At 34.1% G+C, this 21,558-nt stretch overlaps 1 pseudogene across 1 annotated transcript; it reads right to left on the bottom strand.

Annotated features, from left to right (window-relative positions):
• Positions 1-6,089: 6,089 nt before the first annotated feature.
• On the bottom strand, positions 6,090-19,533 carry LOC306886757 (ankyrin repeat domain-containing protein 6-like; annotated as a pseudogene). The gene is made up of 13 exons: positions 19,485-19,533; positions 15,343-15,398; positions 15,007-15,105; positions 14,128-14,230; positions 13,913-14,005; positions 13,474-13,572; positions 11,504-11,581; positions 10,435-10,551; positions 9,427-9,531; positions 9,202-9,355; positions 8,212-8,325; positions 7,760-8,117; positions 6,090-6,628 (listed from the first exon to the last, which is right to left on the bottom strand). The product of its transcript is annotated as an ankyrin repeat domain-containing protein 6-like (transcript).
• Between the last annotated feature and the right edge of the window lie 2,025 nt (positions 19,534-21,558).

Raw genomic sequence — 21,558 nt, 5'->3', positions numbered from 1 at the left:
TTAAATTATTTTCCGTAATACACATAGTATTTTAGGTTTAATCTGGGACTGAGGACATCTCGTATTTAGATATTCAACCTCAGCAAGCCCACTGATTAGTAGGGATGGGCGATACCTCTTATTTTATTTTCGAGCCCAGTATCATCGATATTGATACCGATACCTCTAACTAAATTGATCTTTTTAATTATTAAAAGAATATAATCAGTAATTATACTCACTTAATATTAGATTTTAAAGCCATGTTTTGTTGTTTTTTTTACATGTCATAGGCCTTTTTTTTTTTTTTTATATGGTCAGAAATAAAATATACTAAAATGGTATTTTAGCCCTTTACTGGGGCAGTAACCTCAAAGGTGCACCTAAACAGGAGCATATTAGTACCATACAAGTATGCATGTTTTAAGGGTAGATAAGTTACAAGGGTGTACCTCATGAAAAATAAACATGGTGTTACATAAGTACTAAAATGTATTATTATTACTATTATTATTACCATGGTAAATTTGTGGTTACTGCAGTTTTACTACAAATACTGTGGTTACTGTAATAAAACCATGATTAATTTTTCTAAAAGGCTTTGTGAAATATAACCATTAAAATAACTATTTTCTATTTTAATATATTTTAAAATGTAATTTAAAATGCATCTGTGATCAAAGCTGAATTTTCTGCATCGTTACTCTAGTCTTCAGTGTCACATGATTCTTCAGAAATTTGCTGCTCAAGAATTATTTCTGATTATTATTGCTGCTTCATATTTGGAAACCGTGATGCATTTTTCAGAATTAATTTTATACATAGTAGCCTAACAATGATATATAATGTAAAGTAATAATGTGGCAATAGTTTCTTAAGATCTACTTATGCTTCTGATGCTTTTGGGAAACGCAGCTCTATTTGAACAAACACTGAGCCATGCGTCAGGTCAGGAGCGAACGCTGTCTGTGATTGATTGATTGATTGGTTTGTCTTTCTGCATTTGCGTATGTTCCGATGAGCAGGAGAAATAGCTCTATCTAACACAATTAGACTAACACGGAGAAGCTTATTTTATGCACAGATTTTCTTGATAAATAAAATTTGTGGTTAAAAAATGCACTTTAGAATCGATATTTTTATGTGAGGATCGATCCTTTCCATACAACATCAGTATCGAAAGCATCGATACTTTAGGATCGATAGGCCCATCCCTACTGATCGGCCACTTAACATCATATTTAGCAAAACCCAACACATCGGTAACGTTAGGTCTACAATATTAGCCTAATATCAATTCACACACAGGGTATCTAAAGTGAATAAAGCCTTGACAGCCTACTAACACATAACTACTGAAGAACTCTGTTCTCTGACCGGACTCGTGTATCGGTGTATCGGTGTATCGGTGTATCGGTGAGGGAAAGGGGGAAAGAAGGCAGTGGACCAAACCACTGTGAGGCAAGGGAGGGGGGACTCAAAACGTTTCTAAACTTAAAATGCTTTTTGCGTTTATATTTTTTTACTACTTACACAGTTATTTTAAGAATATGTTCATTATATTATTTACAATACACAGAGTGGTTTGTAGTGATTTTTTTTAACCTGTTAACTGTCACCCGTCCCCTCTGCGGGACACCTAAATTTACTTCACTATTTTACAATTAAATCCTAATCTAATCAAACTATACAAACGATATATCATTGGAAAGGTCTAAGACTCCTAAATAGATATTTTTCCACCTTTTTGTTAAAAAAATATGTAAGAAACTAATAGATTAATTTATGACAAGAGTGCACCTGAAAAATCTACATCATAACAGGAGTTGGCATTTTTCCTAGTTGCCTTTTTCCCTATCACGCTTTAGAAATCATAAGAAATTATATAGTTGAAAACTTAAAATCTCAAAATTCATCCTTTGAAACCCATTTTAAAATCAGACATTGCATTACCATGGAAATGGTACATAAAAATCATGTTACAAAATGTTTTCGTTCATGAATTATAAACATTTAAGTTTGAATAGTGCTCTATAATCTCTATGTTCAAAACTGTGAGTGACAGTTAAGGGGTTTTAAGGGAGACAACCCTCAGATTGGGGGTCCTGACAATGTAGGTATGGTAAGAGATCCATTTCATTAAGCAGACAGCTTCATTTATTATAACAAAAGTTTTTTGAGAGTGTAAACTCGCACTAGACTGAAATAATGTTCTCTTACGAAGTAGGCCTATATGTTCTTTGTTTGCTTTCTGTATAGGCTATCATTTATTCGCTGTTTGAATAACGGTGGGAGTGAAAGTGTTATTAGTAACTAACTTACAATGTTTTTTTAAGTTGTGATCACATTAAATACAAATTCATTCCTATTAAAATATTTCATGACATCCAATCCTGGAACTAGCCTAGAAAGAAGGGGTTTATGTGCGAAGATTACTAGGCTTAGCTACTCTTTTTAGCCTATGTAACCAATCATAATTTTTTTATTCTTACTGCCAATTTAAATACTATTCAAAAATCACAGCAAAAGTAATGTATAACAGAAAATGTAGTAATGTATAACAGAAAAATGTAGCCGTAGCCATTGCTACAGCCTTTTGTTTTTGTTGTAGTGAAGAAACATTTTGTTGTTTAGGGCTGGAGTTCGAAAATGGATGGAGGCAGTGGGATGGACGTCCACCATGCTGATAGATTACTTCACTCTGATCCATTTCAATCATTACAGACTCGTGCAGCCCTGATCTGACTGTTTGGAGATAATGAGATTCCAGCACGCCTGCGGATATTTACTGAGAAGAGGTTTAGGGTGTGAACGGGCCAAAGAACAGAGTGTGAATAGCATTCCCTTGAAAACATCTAAAAATAATGTTAGACTTTGAGGATTGCATTTTTTAATTTCATTATTTTAGCCTTGTGCTTGAGTTTCAAAGTATTAGATCATTTACAACTTTGTAGTGAACATGATCATGAATCATTTAGTGGAAAAGATATAAATTGTTTATGATTCCCTAATGACATCTGACACTGTGTATACAGAATGATGCATCTGACCTGTTATAGACCCCTGCAAAAACAGAAATGCTGTGCTGCAGAGATCAAGGTGGGTCATGAACTAAGAGTTATACAACATTTGATTCATCAAACATTTAATAGATTTCACATGAATTCTCATGTATCATCAGTCACAACAAAACATCCTTACATGCATTTTAAACAGTTCTCTTCATTCTCAAGTTGAGCAACTATAATTGCAATTTAATTCAAACATTTTAATTATATTTTGTACAGATACACTGAAGAACTGAACAATATATTAGATATTTTACAATAACAAGAACAGAACTATGTAACTTCCATCTAGAAAGGTCTTTACTATTCATCTTGACATTAATAATTGATGGACTGAAAATCATATTTACAATATTTCAATCTACACAATCTAACTTCCTATTGTTGGAATGAAGATATTTTATTCACATTTAAAGTAATAGTTTATACAAATATACAAATTATGTCAATTCTGTCCATTTTTACTCACTATGATGCCATCCCAAACTATGATTTTTTTCTTACGTGGAACACAAAGGATTTTTTCCTGTTATTTAGAAAATGTATAAAAAAATTATAAGTCATTAAAAACAGGGGGGGAAATGCTAATATTGTGAAATATTATTATGATATAAAATAATGTTTTTCTATTTTAATACATTAAAAAATATATTATTTATTCCTGTGATGCTAATCTGAATTTTTAGTATTCCTTGCTCCAGTCCTATAGTGTCACATGATAAATATGCTGATTTGGCGCTTCATTTAATTTTTTAGTTATTTTGATAGATCAGTCTTCATTAACTTTCACTGTTATCTCAGTATGACTTTTGCCTAAATAAACTCCTAATTTGCTGCTCATTAATAGTTGTAGAATATGTTCATGCAGAATATGTGCTTTATAAGTACTAATAATCAGCTAATATTTTAATAATAAGCATGTACTTAATAGTGCATTAAGTACTACTTAAGTACTTAATGCACTATTAAGTACTTAAGTAGTACTTTACTTAAGCAACTACTTTAATATAAGCAACTACTTAATAGTGAGAACTGGTCCCTATACTAAAGTGTTAACATTCTAAGTATTCATTTGATATATTTCACAAGAATGGGACACTTTATTTCTCAGAATGCATTACCGTTTTGTATTTCTTTGAATCACTGTTTGGCAAATTCTTCTTCCTGTCATTCCAATTCAAATTCCAATTGAGCTTCCTGTAGGGTTGGAAAGAAAGGACGCAAGTTTTTAGATTCTGAATATTTCTCAAACTTGTTTGAAAGTCAAGATGGTGAGTAAATGATGTCAATTATAATTTCTGGGTTAACTATTCCATGGGTGACTTAACATCGCTAGCAAGTTCGCTAGCATCAATGTACCATTAGCGTAACCACAACCTACATACACATGTGGTCAGAATTGTTGGTACCCTTGGTAAATACGATCAAAGAAGGCTGTGAAAATAAATGTGCATTGTTAATCCTTTTGATATATATTTTTTTTAAAATCACAAAAATCTAACCTTTCATTGGAGAATAAGAATCTAAAATGAGGGGAAATATCATTGATTTTTTTTTTCTTTCTGAAATACATGTTGGACACAATAACTGGTACCCCTAGAAATTAGAGTAAAATATCTCTGAAATATATCCCCATTCATATTCACAATTTTGAGCACATCAGCGTGATTATGAACATGAAATTATCCAGCCATGGCTTCCTGTTTCACAGAAATATAAATAGGAGGGAAAAAAAACAAAGGCCAAATTCCAAATTAATCATCCATCACCGTGAGGAAAACTGAAGAATATATTTCTGATGTGCCACAAAAGATAATTGTGCTTCACAAATTAGAAAGTGGCTTTAAGAAAAGAGCTAGAGCAGTGAAAACTCCCATTTCCACCATCAGGGCAATAATTAAGAATTTCCAATCAACATAAAATGTTCTGAATCTGCCTGGAAGAGGACGTGTGTCTATATCGTCCTAATGCACGGTGAGAAGGAGAGTTTGAGTGGCTAAAGACTCTTCGAGGATCACAGCTGGAGAATTGCAGAAAAAGGTTGAGTTTCGGGGTCAGAAAAACTTACAAAAATATATCAAACAGCACCTACATCACCACATGTTGTTTGGGAGGGCTTCAAGAAAAAATGCTTTCATCAAAAAACAATCTCCAGCATATTCAGTACCCCATGTTTACAATTAAATATACTGCTGTATTTTTAATGTTGTGGGCCTATATTTCTGCTGGAGGTCCTGGACATCTTCTATCAAATACCAACAGATAAAAAAATCAACAAGTGACTGACTCTGTTAGAAATCTTATAATGGGCCATGTTTAGATCTTCCAGCTGGACAATAATCCAAAAACAAACCTCAAAAACAACACAAAAATGGGTCACTGAGCACAAAACCAAGCTTCTGCTGGCCATTCCAGTCCTCTGACCTGAACCCTGTAGAAAATGAGTGAGGTGAACTGAAGAGAAGCACCAACATGGAGCTGTGAATCTAAAGGGTCTGGAGTGATTCTGGATGAAGGAATGGTCTCTGATCTCTTGTCAGGTGTTCTCTAACCTCATCAAGTATTATAGGAGAAAACTCCTATACTATTTTGGCAAATGGAGGTTTTAAAAAGTATTGAATGAAAGGGTACCGTTGATTGTGTCCAATGTGTTTTAGAGTAAAAAACATTTATTTCATAATGATATTTACATTTTAATTTCTTATTCTCCAATGAAAGGTTAGGTGTTTGTGAATTTTTAAAATAATAGATCAAAAGGATTAACAATGCAGATTTATTTCCACAGCCTTCTTTGATCATATTTACCAAGGGTGCCAACAATTCTAACCACGTGTGTATAATAATTGCTGCCGTTGTCAAAATGAAACTTTGATTTGGAATATTATAAATTTGACATTTTTCACAGGATTGCATCCCTGTGTTTTATAGTACAATAAAATTTCTGTAAGTTTACTCAGTGTTTACAAAGCTCCAGTCTCATTTATATTGCCATGACTTTAATATTAGGTGGAATCAAGGTATCTGGCGTTAGTGCCGTTTGTGTTAAGAGTTTGTATTAGTTTTAGTGCGAAGCTTCAGTAGCTCTTCCTCCAGCATGTTGATCCTCTCCTGTAGACTGGTTCTGTCCTGCAGAGCTTTCTGTTCTGCCACCTTCTGCGCTTCTTGGATCTTCCTCTCGTACCAGCGTTCCAGTTGTGTGGAGACTGTCTCAAAGAAACGCTGTGTCACCTCCATGGCGTGCAAGTTTGCCCACTCTTGGGAGAAGGTGGCCTCCACAGGCCGCTGGGAAAACACCTCCAGGGTCTTCATGGTGTTGCTCTGATGGGTTTGAGCATGATGTCCTTTAATCCTGTCCTTCAGCTGCCTGCTGTGTTTCCAGGCCGGGCCGGGTACTGGTTCTGTTTCGCTGTCTTTGAAATACTTGGTGGACGTGGACAGGCTACTGCTGGCACTGCTGTTGCAGAGTTCATCCTCTTTGTCTGACCTGGACTTTGAGACACCAACCTCCTGTGCTTCTGCTCGGTGCCACTTGGGGTCAGCAGTCGCCAGCTTCCGTGATAGAGGTTTGTGTTTGACCATTTCTGTATGAATGTAGATAGATATTTTAGAAAAACTAAATCTTTCTTTCTTTCTTTTTGACTGTTATGTACTCTCATTAAATATATTTTACTCATTTAAATATCTTCTTATTAAAGGTATTATTTTAGAGTAGAGCATAATAAAATAAAAAAAATCACTTAAAATAATATAATAAAAAAGTTTAATACTTAAAGTCAACATGAAATAAAAATCAAACCCTATTATTAATTTCTTAAAATATTTTGTTTGGTCTTTATTAATAACTAATCAGTGATTCTTACTTTTGAGTATATCCCGGTCCACTCAGAAATACATTGTCACATTATGGCAATAAAATGGGTTGGGGAGGCCAGTTCATGTTCACTTTAACATAAGTGGAACAAATATACTTATAATGTATATAAAATAAAAATACATTGTATTCTATAAATGTTTTCCAAAAAAAAAGGTCTTAATAGCTTAACATATTTTTAATTTTCTTCTTAGTTAAATAGTAAATTTTTAGATATTTATTTACTGGAAATGATAGTGACATAAAAAATTATTTTAATATGCCCCCCCCCCCCCCAAAAAAAAAGCTAAAGGACAGTTAAGCATATCCTCTGAGTATACAATTTTACTCAGAAATATGTCACATTGTGGTAGTAAAATGGGTTGAGGAGATCAATTCACATTCATTTTAACACGAGTGAAAAATATTTAAAAATATTATAAATACAATAAAAATAGATTGTAGTCAAGATAAAATTTCTAAAACCAGGTCTTAATATATTAATACAATAATATGCTTCTTATTTAAATGTACATCCTGTTTTAAGGATGTTTAGTTACTTTTACTAGAAATAATGATACTGATAAAATACATTTTGAATGCATTTTTTCAAACCATTCAGCTTTCTTCTTTTTAAATATCCCATTTCACACAGAAATATATGCCACATTATGGCAGTCATATAGGTTGGGGAGGTCAGTTCAGTTCATGTTTCTCATGAAGAAAATATTATAAATATAATAAAATACCTACGCATCCAAATACATTTTCTAAAAATAAGTCTAATATTAATATCTTTTGTATATAATATGATTTTTAGCTAAATGCACATCTTGTTTTAAGGATGTTTAGGTATTTTTACTATAACGATACTGATAAAAAAAAATTCTGTGCATTTTTTTCAAACCTGAAGAACCGTTCAGCTTCATCTCAAAGTATCTCCTCCCACGTGCGTCCCCAAATTCAAGACTTTTCCCGTCATTGTTAGGACCTACTCCTGGGCTGGGTAAAACATTGACGTAGGTGGCCAGCGAGCTGGAGCTCTCCTCAGAGATGAGTGACAGCAGCGGGAGACCTTCGGGGTCTGAACCCACCAGAGACTGATCCACCGATGGAGAGCGCAGAAGTTTGTAGTATTGTGTCTCTGCAGGCATTTGCACTTCAAGATCCTGAATCTTAGACATGCACCAGCTTTTCACAGCATCGGTAGCAGCTACCTGCTTGAAAGATAAAAACAGAGCAGCATAAGTTTGATCAGTGATGCCAAGGCCGATGCGATTGTGGTCGTGCCTCTCTTCTCTAAAGGTGTTGTACCTGTTTTCTCTCGCCCTCCATGCGTTCTAGGGTGGCTCTCTGATTGATTCGATAATGACACTCCATCCTCTCAGCCGACACACGCTCCTGTGTGAGTTTCTCAAGAACTTTAATCTGAACAGAAAGAGATATGAGTCTCTAACACCCACATTTTCAGTGGCATTGGTTTTGGAAGTGATTTTCCTATTTATTTTAACCATAGGGATTACAAAGAGTCATGTCAAGTTATTTAATGGCACTACTTATATTCTTTAACATTTTTCAAATACATTTTTCATTAAAATTTCTAGAATGCCAAATTGAAGAATTTTCATTGATAGTCTTATTTTTATTTATATTACACTACCATTCAAAAGTTCAGGGTCAGTAAGATTTTTTTTTTTTTTTTTTGAAAAACACTACTTTTATTCAACAAAGATGCATTAAATTGATCAAAAAGTAACAGTAAAGACATTTATAATGTTACAAAAGATTTATATTTCAAATAGTCTTATTATGAATTAAATGATTCAAATCATTTCTATTTATCAAATAATCCTGAAAAAATGTATCAAAGTTTCCATAAATATATTAAAGCAATACAGCTGTTTTCAACACTGATCATATTTAAAAATATTTGCTGATGATCACCAATTCAGCATATCGGAATAATTTCTGAATGATCATGTGACACTGGACTAATGGCTGCTGAAAATTCAGCTTTGCCATCACATGAATAAATTACATTTTCAAATATTTTGAAATAGAATACAGTTATTTTAAATTGTAATAATATTTTACAGTATTGCTTTATTTTACTGTATTTTTATTTAAAAAAATGCAGCTTTTTGTAAGCATAAGAGACATTTTATAAAACTATTTGTAAAAAAATTCCCAAACTTTTAAAAAGTAATGTCCAGTATGGGTTTCATCTCCAAATATTGAGGTTATATATATATTCTGTAAGCTTTGGAAAATTCTAAACAAAAAGGTTCACAGCAAACAACAAACCTGGTGCTTGTTTTTTTGCTCTATTCTGCCCAGCCTGCAGTTGATCTCCTCTTGGACAGTGTGAATTTCTGACCTCATTTCCATCTTTGTGGCTTTCAGCTTATTCTCCAGAGTTTTAATGAGGGGGCTTACAATGATAGTCATTCGCAGGAGCCTGTTTGCAGACACTGGTTAAGAGGTTTAAAGCAAACAGATGCATTGCACTAAGTCTAATGTAGAGTTTACCTGCTTTATCTGTCCATCTTTATCCCTGCATAGTGTATAAAGTTGATAGGCTTTTCCAGGAGCTTCCTCTTTCTCCTGAGAGCTGGGGCTGCTGTGTTTTACTCTCTGGGATGGAGATCCTCTCTCATGTAGCTGATACTCTCTCCGGAACACGTTTCAACTTTTTTTAACAGCAAAAACATATTTAGAATTATTGAACAGAGTACTTTTTTAAATGTTTATGCTAGAGCAGGAATTATTAAAGAGCATAGGTTACATTTGGAGGAAAACATTGTCAGTAAAATGTGTCACCAAAAAATGTGATAAAATCTAAATGAACTTGTATTTAAGACAAAAAAAAGAATCAGTCTATCTGACTATATTGGGTTATACTGACAAATGCAATACAGATGATTAAAAAAAGTTTTTTCTATTTATAATGGATTTAGTTGAATACATTTAGTAATAGCTAAATTGTTTTTAGTAAAATTAGTAAAAAAAAATGTTGAAAGAAATAGTAAAATTAAGATTTATTAAGATTTTTTATTAAGATTGTTAAGATTTTATTATTTTTAAAATAACTTCATGTTTATTTTTAAGATATTAAGCCTTCTAATAAGCAGAATAATGTAGTCAGCATTTCATTATTACAAAATAAACCCTCTAGGATCATTTAAAAAATTGTCACCTAAAAATGTGATAACATCTAAATTAATTTGTTTTAAATTAATAAGACGGAGTCCACCTGATTATATTGGGTTAAACCAATAAAAGTTATTGAAAATGTTTAAATATTTAACTGTCACAAATTCCTCGTTCTGATTCTGCTCTGATTCTGATTCTGAACTATTAAGCCATCTAATAAGCAGAATAATGTACAGTCAGCATGTCATTACTGAAAAGTAAACCCTCTGCAATCATGCAACACCATATCACCATACATTAGCACTGTACATCATGGTATTTTGGTATATAGTTTAATATTATAATAGGTATTAATTAATAAGGATATAAATTTAATATCACTACCTGTCTTCTTGGGGTCCTGATCTTTCTCCTCGTGCCGGTGCTCAGAGTTGCTGTTTTTCGTTCAGGCTGATGTACTTGATCACTGTTGTTTGTGTCTTCTGCCACTTCAGTATAGTCCTGCACAATAATGGGAGTGCTTAGCATGAGAGGGATATTTAGGGCGAAAACAATCACATGACCTCTGATCTCTTTTAGGGTTATGGAAGCTTAGTAGTCATGTGACATGTTCTTCTCGCTGGCCCCAAGAACCCAATTATATTACAAACGATGAATTTGCAACAGTGCAGATGTCGTTCTAGATGGGTGAATCTTATCTGAATTTTCCACCTTCTCTCGGGAGGAATGAACTCTGGGGGGGTTCCTCGAGCAAACCTATGCACCTAAGCAGGGACATACAACCTGAGTTACAGTATGCTACTGTTAAAATAAGCATCGAAGTTTGGATGGTTATTTCATTTAGCACCTGCTGCTAGAAGCTGCAACTACACCAGGATACATGCAACTAACTAACTAACTAAATAAATAGTTACTTACAAAAAAGTTAGTTGGCGCCGATAGCCTTGTTACATATTAAAGGCATATTAAAAAAATTATAAATAATAAATTTGACCATTTAGCTCACGTCTTGCATCTTTTGCAGCATATCGACTGTGTTCTTAAAACGAAGCGTTCAGGCTAAAAGTAGTTCACCTAAAATGTTTTTCCAGAGCTTGCATTTTGTTCATCACACTGAGCTTTGATTTTTTAAATGCAAAAACGTGTTCTGTGTGAATGGCCTCTACAGTGAGGAGAATTTTCATCGACTCTGTCCTTGGCGACATGTCATTGTGTTCATGAGTGAGTTATTTGAATCATTTGTCCACCAGTTAATTCAAAAACACTGAATCATTTAGAAATGAATGAGGGGATTGCCTTTGAGTGAGTCATGGAGTCATTCATCAAACCGGTTTGTTCAGTAGAGCTTATTCAGTCAAAAGTAAATCAAATAATCATATAATGCTCTGCTAGAAATAGCAGGACATTGAACTGCTTCTAAATGGAAAACTTTGAATGCAATAACATTACTTACCTGATTGGATTTTGCTAACAGAATAGCCAAATCTCGGTTGTTATTGTCCCAAGCTTTATCAAGAGCAGTGTGGCCTGTCTGTTGATAGATTTAGTGTGTAAATAAACTGTCATTTAACAGACACTGTAATTCTTTACGGTCCAGTTTGTGAAGCGTATTGTCGGTTGAGCTACACACGTGGTCAGAATTGTTGGTACCCTTGGTAAATATGATCAAAGAAGGCTATGAAAATAAATGTGTTAATTCTTTTGATATTTTATTTTAAACAAAATCACAAAAATCTAAGCTTTCATTGGAGAGTAAGAATTTAAAATGGGGGGAAATCTCATAATGAGATAAATGTTTTTTTTCTCAAATACATGTTGGACACAAATACTGGTACCCCAAGAAATTCTTATGAGTAAAATATCTCTGAAGTATATTCCCATTCATATTCACAATTTTGAGCACTCCAGCGTGATTATGAACATGAAATTATCCAGCCATGGCTTCCTGATTCACAGAAATATAAATAGGAGGAAAAACAAAGGCCATATTCCAAATTAACACCATCAGAAAAACCAAATAATATATTTCTGATGTGCAGCAAAAGATAATTGTGCTTCACAAATTAGAAAGTGGCTTTAAGAAAAGAGCTAGAGCAGTGAAAATTCCCATTTCCACCATCAGGGCAATAATTAAGAATTTCCAATCAACAGAAAATGATATGAATCTGCCTGGAAGAGGACGTGTGTCTATCGTCCTAATGCACGGTAAGAAGGAGAGTTTGAGTGGCCAAAGACTCTTCGAGGATCACAGCTGGAGAATTGCAGAAAAAGGTTGAGTTTCGGGGTCAGAAAAACTTACAAAAATATATCAAACAGCACCTACATCACCACATGTTGTTTGGGAGGGCTTCAAGAAAAAAAAAACAATCTCCAGCATATTCAGTTGTCGACTGGAACTTCAAATGGGACTGGCTTCTATGGTCAGATGTAACTAAAAATTTAGCTTTTTAGCTGCAAACACTCAAGATGGGTTTGGTGAACAAAAGTATAAAAATATGAAATATATAAAATATACCCCATGTGTGAAATGAAATACACTCCTGTATTTTTAATGTTGTGGGCCTATTTCTGGAGGTTCTGGACATCTTGTTTAGACACATGGCATCTTAGATTCTATCAAATACCAACAGATAAAAAAATCAACAAGTGACTGACTCTGTTAGAAATCTTATAATGGGCTATCAGCAGATAGACACAGGACACAGAGGTAAGTGCAATACAATCAACAGGTTTATGGAGTAGTAGCACAGGGAATGATATGAGCAGAATGTCCAGGTAAGCTGGCGGGGAATGGGAATGTCTCTAGGGGCTTATCTGAGTGTGAATGTCCTTTTTCCTTTTCCAGGGGAACCGGAGGTAACAGTGGAGCATGGAGACGGTGGAGAACAGGGATAGGAACACTGGAGCAACTGGTAAGTAGACAAAAGGTAAGTGGGTCAGGTTAGTCAACAGGAAATGTTTGAGACCAGACAGTGACTGAACAGGAGGAGTGCAGGGATATAGTGCTGCTGATTAGTGCTGACAGTTGGCGGTGATCAGAAATCAGGGGATTGGGATCTGGTGAGTGTTGTTGGTGGAGACTGTGGTGACTGGTGACTCTCTGACATCTGTCCATTTCAGTTCCCTGACCTGCACCCTGTAGAAAATGAGTGAGGTGAACTGAAGAGGAGAAGCACCGTCATGGAGCTGTGAAGCTGAAGGATCTGGAGTGATTCTGGAGTGATCCTTTTGAAATAATAGATCAAAAGGATTAACAATGCAGATTTATTTCCACAGCCTTCTTTGATCATATTTACCAAGAGTACCAACAATTTGTGTGTATAGCATCATCCAACCCCAGCCCCCATTACAACTTACTTTCATAATAACTTTACTTTCATAATAACTATACAATCATAAAGAGATTGAGATTACATGATTTACATTGTTTTTGATGTTTGCGTCAGCTCCTGCTTCCAGTAACAGATTGACAGCTTTCTTGTGATTTAGGGCAGCAGCGACATGGAGCGCAGTGTCTCCTATCTGTAAAATATGTCGATTTTCCACAAGATTATGACCAAAAAAAAATGTAATTGTAAGCAATTACCTAAGCATGTAATCTAAACCACAATCTAGCAGTTTAGACAAATACCATTTTAATTGTTTATTTGTCTCTTAAATTTCATTGTGTGGCACTTTATTATGGTTTGTTGAAGTATGAAATAATACACTATCAAGCCATAATTATGTAGTTTTGTTTTCTTTTGACAGTTTATTGCATAATTACTTATTAATGTAGACAAAATTATTTAGAAACAGCAGTGACACAAAAAAATAAACCACATTGGTGCTGGATTCAAAACAATCAGAATGATGATCTGACCTGGTTTTTCTCAGCCACAGAGCAGAAAGAACCCAAGAGGATCTTAATCATGGCCAAGTGATTGTAGCATGCAGCAATGTGTAAACGTGTCACCTGCCTGGAAGGAAAGAAATGATTGCACTTCTTTTTCAGGATTTTAAATTGAACTTTTTACTTTTAGTTTGCAATTGATATAATCATTTAAAATAGATTGTAATGATTTTAGACGAGTGCACATGCATTGTTTTTGCTGTCAGGCATCGCTCCACCTAGTAGTAGTACTCTAGCGGTCTGGGAATGTCCATTCTGACACGCTAGATGTAGAGGTGTGTTTCCTGCCTTTATAAATAAAATATTAATACAGTTTAAATATTGGAATAGAAACTGATTGCAAGGATCATTCATCAGAATTCACTAAAACTAAGTTTCTAAATTTAACAGAATATTTCCAGTTTTGAAAATGTTGGGTTTTAGTGGGTTTTAGTCCATATCTGTTAGCTTTCCATTTATCTGCAGCAAGCTGACAAAAATTTAGCAGCTTTTTTTAAGAAAGACAAATCCTGGAAATGCAGTGTACATGTGCCATGACAATTTCCCCCTATTTTTTGTTGTTGTTGTTGTCTTTTTCATATAAAGCCTATAAACTATACGTATATATAGACATGAACATTTTTTCTCTGTACGACGAAATATTCTTTAGAATGAGAACCCCCCCCCATTCTATCAGCTGACTATAAAATAGCAAACCATGGTGGTTCTAGGCTGTAGCCAATCAAACCCTAAAAGCTTGGAAAACAAGCCCTTTTTGTCTATGTGTGTATTTGAATGTACGTTGTTTTAAATTTGTGTTATCAAAAGTTCCTTTTGTTGTATAAATGAAAAGCCCGTTAAAAGTTTTTTAAAAATAATAATAAAACATAAAAGCTGATCGCTTTTGAATTTCCTGTTTCAAAATGAAATACTTAAACACAGGAAATACATTTTTTCTTTAAAGGAACTTCTTTTGTAAAAAAATGTTTTATTTTTTTATTGTAATATATATATTTTTTCTTTAAATAAAAAATCTGGTTTAATATCAAAGTAAATGTAAAATAATGCACATGAAAATGACATACTTTGTTCTTCACTTGGACATTGGCCCCAGCTTTGACCAGTAGCTTTACACATGAACTGAATCCATGCCATGATACCTCATGCAAAGCAGTGTTTCCTTCCTGATGAAAGAAAATCAGATTCTATAGCATTGATTTTACCACAAATAAATGTTTTTTTTTTATTTAACAAAATCAACTCATTCCCTGTGCAGTAAGATAAACTATATTCTAGATTTTTACATCTGACAGTTTTATTAATAGATTCCTGAATCTTGATTTGTATACATTATAACAATTCTGATATTATAACATTCATTAAGAAACAAAATAAGATTTTTGTAATGCAAATGAACAGACCTTGTCTTGTAAATCAAGTGCACAGCCTCCATGGATGAGGGCAGAGATATGCTTCTCTTTTATAAAGCCAAATTAAGAACTGAATGGTTAAATTAGGACAAAACAAGTGAATTGAGAAAATATATATAGTTTTCTTCCATTTTTTCACTAAATGTGTGTTTTTACTTTCTGTAATTTAGTTTCAACACAGCAGGATGATAATGTGTATGGTAATGTAAAATATTGTAAATAATTTCAACTCTAGCATTTGCCTACAATTAAAAACAATTCATTGAGACTACAGGACGACTTTTAGCTCCATATATTGAATTTTCACCACTGTCCAATTGAAAATCAAATCTGACTAATCATCTAATCATCAAAAGGCTGATGATATTACTAGATTTTTATAAATATAAGTTTTATTATTGTATTTATAGTAATATTTGAAATAAATATCTGACAATGACGACTACTTGGTATTTCTTATTTTTATTCAATATATTTTAATCTGCAGTTTTTTTAAATGTTAAAAATCTTCGATAAAATATAGTGGTCAAGTATTGTTATTGTAAAATAAAATAAATTAAAATGGATATATATGTGTAAAAACACAAAAATTAGAACTGAACAAAGTTGAAGTAAAGAAAAACAGATGGAAGCTAAATATAAAAAACTAAATGATAAAAACAAATAACAAAATTGCTAAAACTTGCAACTAAATTAAAATAAAAACTGTATATTTAAAAATAAAAGCAAATTTAAAATATGAATAAATGCTATAATAGTGTACAATAACACTCAAAATGAAAATGGGTCCTTTTTGTGCCATGTCTCAAGAATCAGCACTGATTCTTTGAATTGAATTGGCTTGAGTATTTCTCAGAAAAGAGCACGTGATGATCTCATTCTCTCACTGAAGAGTTATTTTGATTGCGTACAGCAACATTGAGGCATTAGAGAGATTGGTGAAAACAGCTTACAAATATGCATTAAACAAAGGACACATTAATAGCCTGGACCAAATGTGCTAGAGAGCACGATTGAAGAGTTGCAGAGTTTGATCTCATGGGTTTAGCAAGATGTCCCAGATGTGAGTCCTAAAAGCTACAAATGGGACATAGTAGCACAGATGGAAAAGAAAAACGATACTACTGTTGCATGCTGCTCAACAGTTCATGAAATGCTTGGTGCTTATAACCTCTTTTAGTCAAGCTCATGAATTATTAGTATGCTGCACTGCAAAACCTTTGTACTTAAATATTCAAAATTCAAGTAATGAGGCTGTTCTGAAATTGCCCATATTGGAAAATAGCTCACAAATTACAATGAATTACTGCAGAGGACCCATTGGTGAGCAAACCAAATCACTAAATCTGTTCCTTTAAGCAAAATAAAGCAGATGTTTGAGGAAACAATCGGGGGAAAAAACACAAATTGGGAATACAAATCTTACAATAAAACAAACAGATTAAGTCTGGATGTCAATGTCTTCAACTTCTCTCAGATCCTAGAATAAAGCAATCAACTCTCAACTCAACACAGCACTTCTGCATTAATGACCTTCTACTATCAATGTATCTCCTTTGAAGTAATCATGAAGAATGTAAAAGCAACATCTGGGAGTTTAAAGTGGGTCGAAATGTTGCATGCAATAACAAGAATACAGCATTTCTGGATCTGTGTGTTTTGCTTACGCAGTTTGTTATCAAGGCCACATTCATCATGTGGTTTCAAGAATATTGCATTACTCTGTCCACAGGGAAATTAAGATATGTATTAAGATAACACGGACATGAAAAGTGTTTGAAGGCCAGATGGGTGGATCCATGTTAGGTATCATGAAATAATTAACAAAAAGATACAATCTGTGCTCATCTAAGGAACCCAACCAGACTCTCCAGACAAACCAATAATACTACTAATAATAATAATATTTTACTTTACATTTTGTGTCATTTTAATATATTATTATTTTAATTCAGCATTTAATAAAGCAATGTAAATCATGTATTGTTTCAGGATATATTGTAGTTCTTTTACAGTAAATTATAGTTTATTTTATATGGAAATTAGAATCAGTAATGATGTAAAGCTCCTGTTATTCTGTCTTTCTGCTTATAAATCAATCATGGATGATTTCTAAGCTGACCTTTATTAAAATAATCAACTGACCTCGAAGCTTAAACTGAACCACTCTGCTAAGAACAAAACAAAATATAGCACTTTCAAACAAGGCTGTTGAAATCACTCAATATCTGGATGTCACTAAGCAACAACAGCATCTGACAACAGCAGGTACATTAAATATCGCTGTGTGTAATAAATTAATTTCTATATGTTCCATGTATAATATACAGTACAGTGCAATATAGTTTATGATGTATAATGTATATTTATGTAGTTTACTTTATGTGTACATATTGTGGGCATTACAAAAAAAGTTTTTTTTAAAAATGATAATTTTTACATTTTTAAATTTCAAATAAAGTCATCAAAGATGATTTAATGATAATAATAAAATTAATACATTACCTTCTTAGAGTTTTCATTGTGTCAAAGCAGGGTTGGGTTTCAAAGCATCATTGTCTGGAATGAGAGAGTAATGGGGTAGAGTTCACACACTTAACAGGCAGTGCGTACACTAAACATCTGTACTACACCACCTAACCACACTCAGCGCCTGCTGTCCCAGAGGAAATATCAGCATCAGCAGGCAGTCGGCTTTGTGGCTGTACAGAGGCAGAGGTATTGCAGTAGGTCACAATACGATGGCTATCAAGAGAAGATGAGCTGGAGTTCAAACTGGAGTCACTGTACAGTATGTTTCGACGTTATAGACCTTTGCCTGTTCTTTATCTTGTGATTTTTCAAACTTCAAACCTGCATACAAACGCTCTGATGAGAAGCTCTTAAACATTTTTCAGAATATTAACTGAAAAAAAGAGTCAATAAATCCTTTGACGTTAAACAGACTGGTTATGACCCTGAGGAATCAGTAAGAGTGTACAGCTCTCTGAAGCAATTATCTTTATTTCCGTATTAGGCAATGCATTGAATGTTCCCTTATTTGGTTGTAAGCCTATTTGGAACATCAGGACAAAGTATGTACAATAATAAAGTTTGAGACTGCAGGTTTGCTTCCAACAGAATAGAGAATTATTCTTAATATAAAAAAATAGGTAACACTTTACAATAAGGTTCATTAGTTAACATTAGTTAACAACATTAGTAAACATGAACTACATACAGCATTTATTAATCTTAGTTAATGTTAATTTCAGCATTTACTAATGCATTATTAAAATCACAAGCTGTGTTTGTTAACATTAGTTAATGCACTGTGAACTAACATGAATAAACAATAAACAACTGTATTTTCATTAACTAACATTAACAAAGATTAATAAGTAGTGTAATAAATGCTAATGTTAGTTAATACATTAACTAATGTTAACAAATGACACCTTATTGTAAAGTGTTACCAAAAAATATATATATTATAAATTTTTTGCATCGGTGAACATTAAGAGAAAACTAGACTCCTCTCTCATAAACGTGCTTTAATCTTCTCTATAAATAGTTATTGAGTGCTAACATCGCAGCTTTTACAGCGTCATCCAGCGGCGCGGGACAGATGTAGGCCTTCAGCTTCTACTCAAAGGTAAGAGGTCATCTTGGCTACGAAATCAATCAGAAATAAATAAATAAATTTTATTTCATGAAATAAATAAAATATATATTTTAAAGTCATATAAGGTCATATAATTCTTTTTTAATAATAATTAAATAATTTTTAATAATTTTTTTTACATAATAATAATAGAAAAATGTTGTTAGTATCATTATTATTGTCAAGTGTGTTGGATGTCTATTATTTTATTATATATACAGTATATAAATACATAGCCTCTCTCGCTCCCTCTCTCTAGGCTACTACAGTATTATAATTATGGTTGTGTTAGTAAATATTGTGCATTACTATTATTATTTTATTTATTTTTTAATTGACCTTCTAACTTCTGCAGGATTCCTAAGGCTGTATTTTGAGACTAGAAGTGTCCCTCAGTCTCACCAAATGCAGTTGACATTCCTCAGCTGAGAGCTAGCAAGGTCACAGTCATCAAATCAGCTGCAGCATGTGATATGAAGGAGTGGAATGCCAGTGTAGGCTTTGCCCACAACTCCACACTCAAGCTCTCCAGCAGTCATTCTGGTAATATGATTCAAACTGATGGCAAGTATGCCATTTCTCTTTTCACTTTGCTACATGTCTAGTCTAATTGGAAGTATATTAACTCGTCACTCAAGGCAATTTGTGGCCATGTTCATACCTCTTTTAGATGTTAAAGTATGTGCAAAGATGCAGAATGAAATTGCTTTGAAATTAAATAAATATGACAGTTTTTCTAAAGCCTCGCTTATGAAATTTCATGTCAAAATGTTCTGTCTCGTATGTAGTATATTAGTTAGAAGTTACTGTCTATAGCACATTACAGTAAACCAGAGTAAAATTGACATCATGTAGGTCATTCATTCAAAATGGCTACATTCACAATAAATAGCATATTTACTAACCAGTGTGACTTTCTCATCATCTTGTACTTCCAACAGCACAGTCTAATGCTAATATCAGTGACAATTAGTTGTTGAGTGTGAGTCAGTTTATACCATAAACATAAATACACTCACTCTCACATTTTGCTTCAGACTTTTGTAAATGTAGGATTGTGTCAGTCCTGTCTTTCTGTGTCTTGTGTTTCCCCTCCTCTCGTGCCCATATTTGATCTGTTTGCTGTTCTCGTTGAGTTCTCATCATTATTTTTTAGTCTAAAGCTGTGTGTCATTAATTATCTAGTTTCCTCCTCTGTTTATAAGCCCTGTGTTCCCGGAGTCTCCTGCGTTCTCCATGTTCCTGGATTCCTTGGCATTTGATTTCTATTAAAGACATTGTGAATATTATTTCCTGAGTCTCCTTGCTCCTGGTGACTGTGACAGATTGTCACTCGGTCACACTTTATTTTAAGGTCCGATTCTTGCCATTAACAAACCATTAAATATGACGTTTGCCTCTATAAACTGTTAATTTGCTGCTTATTAATACTTAGTAAGGCTTTTGTTAAGTTTAGGTATTGGGTAGGATTGGGGATGTAGAATATGCTCATGCAGAATATGTGCTTTATTAGCACTAATAAACAGCCAATATGTTATTAATGGGCATGCTAATAAGCAACTAGTTAATAGTGAGAATTGGTCCCTATACTAAAGTGTTACCTGTCACTCTTATTCATAACTGAACCATGCATTAAAAGGCCATGTATGTTGATAAAATTCAAAAGAACAACTTTTATTTGGTAATAATGTAAGGTCTTTGCTGTCACTTTTTCTCAATTTACAGTAATTTCTTCCTTGCTGAATAAAAGTATTAAATCTTACTGACTCTAAACTTTAGAGCAATGGTGTAAACTCTATTATAGCTGTCACTAGTGTAACAGACGTAGGCAAGTAAGTGCTGGTGCTGTCACGCCCAGTTGTTATGTCACGCCCAGTTGTTTGTGCGATAGAGGGCGTTCTTGTGTTTTGTGTTTCTGCCTGTTCTATTCATGGACTCAATTTCCCATCATGCTGTGTTTCATTTAGTGTCTACCTGGTTCAGCTGTGTTCCATTTCCTGTTTGGTCCTGTGTTTGTGTATATTAAGCCCTGGATTGCTATTGTCTGGGTGAGTTGTTGATAAGTGTTACAGCCTGTATTTCTTGAGATCCTGTCTCGGGTCTGTCATGTATTTTGGACATATAACTCTGTGGATTATCATTAAAGCACCTTAAACTGCATTTGGACCCACTGCCTGTTTGCTACTTGTGCTCAATCGTAACAGGTGCGTGTAAACCTCACTCCCCTCATCTCAAAAAGAGGCGCTCTGGCGACTGACGCTAGAGGCCGTGGCCTTTAGCCTCCTCGTTAGAGCGCCCGACTCCCGCACCGGAGACCGCGGTTCAAATCCCGCTCGTCGCGAGGCGAAGTAGAACTGGTTACATTGGTGCCGTGACCCGGACGGGAGTGAGGTTTAGGGGGGTGAGTGTAACAGACGTGGGGTGAGTGTAACAGACGTAGGCAAGTAAGTGCTGGTGCGTGTAAACCTCACTCCCCTGATCTCAAAAAGCGGCGCTCTGGCGACTGACGCTAGAGGCCGTGGCCTTTAGCCTCCTCATTAGAGCGCCCGACTCCCGCACCAGAG

Source organism: Barbus barbus (assembly GCF_936440315.1).
Source record: "Barbus barbus genome assembly, chromosome: 20".
NCBI classification, from domain to species: Eukaryota; Metazoa; Chordata; class Actinopteri; order Cypriniformes; family Cyprinidae; genus Barbus; species Barbus barbus.
Note: the sequence above shows the minus strand (reverse complement) of the source record. Positions and strands in the feature narration are given on the sequence as shown.